Source organism: Sinocyclocheilus grahami, unplaced genomic scaffold (genome assembly GCF_001515645.1).
Source record: "Sinocyclocheilus grahami isolate Dianchi unplaced genomic scaffold, SAMN03320097.WGS_v1.1 scaffold543.1, whole genome shotgun sequence".
NCBI lineage: Eukaryota > Metazoa > Chordata > Actinopteri > Cypriniformes > Cyprinidae > Sinocyclocheilus > Sinocyclocheilus grahami.
The window spans coordinates 1,494,415-1,494,746 of NW_015505722.1; the positions used below are offsets into that span (position 1 = coordinate 1,494,415).

The 332-nt window shown below is 39.8% G+C and overlaps 1 protein-coding gene across 1 annotated transcript in view; it reads right to left on the reverse strand.

The window, feature by feature from the left end:
• Positions 1–332, reverse strand: part of slc7a10b (solute carrier family 7 member 10b) — a 19,017-nt gene that overhangs the window by 4,874 nt on the left and 13,811 nt on the right. The gene's annotated exons all lie outside the window — the stretch shown is intronic.

Genomic DNA, 332 nt, shown 5'->3' on the forward strand with positions numbered 1-332 from the left:
TGAGACTTTACTTATAACTACAAACTGAGCCTCAAACAAGAACAACCACAAGGGCGTCTTCTACGTCATTCCTGAAGGACTCGAACCTGCGGGCGGGTGAAAACTTAATGGTTTAGGCTAGATTTCACTATCCTTACCCTACCTGAATAATCATAGGGTTAAAGGACTACAAACTGAGCCTCAAACAAGAACAACCACAAGGGCGTCTTCTACGTCATTCCTGAAGGACTCGAACCTGCTGTCATACGATTAATCGCATCCATAATACAAGTTTTTGTTTACATACACTGTAAAAAATTACCATGAATTTAACGGTAAAAGACTGTAAAAAT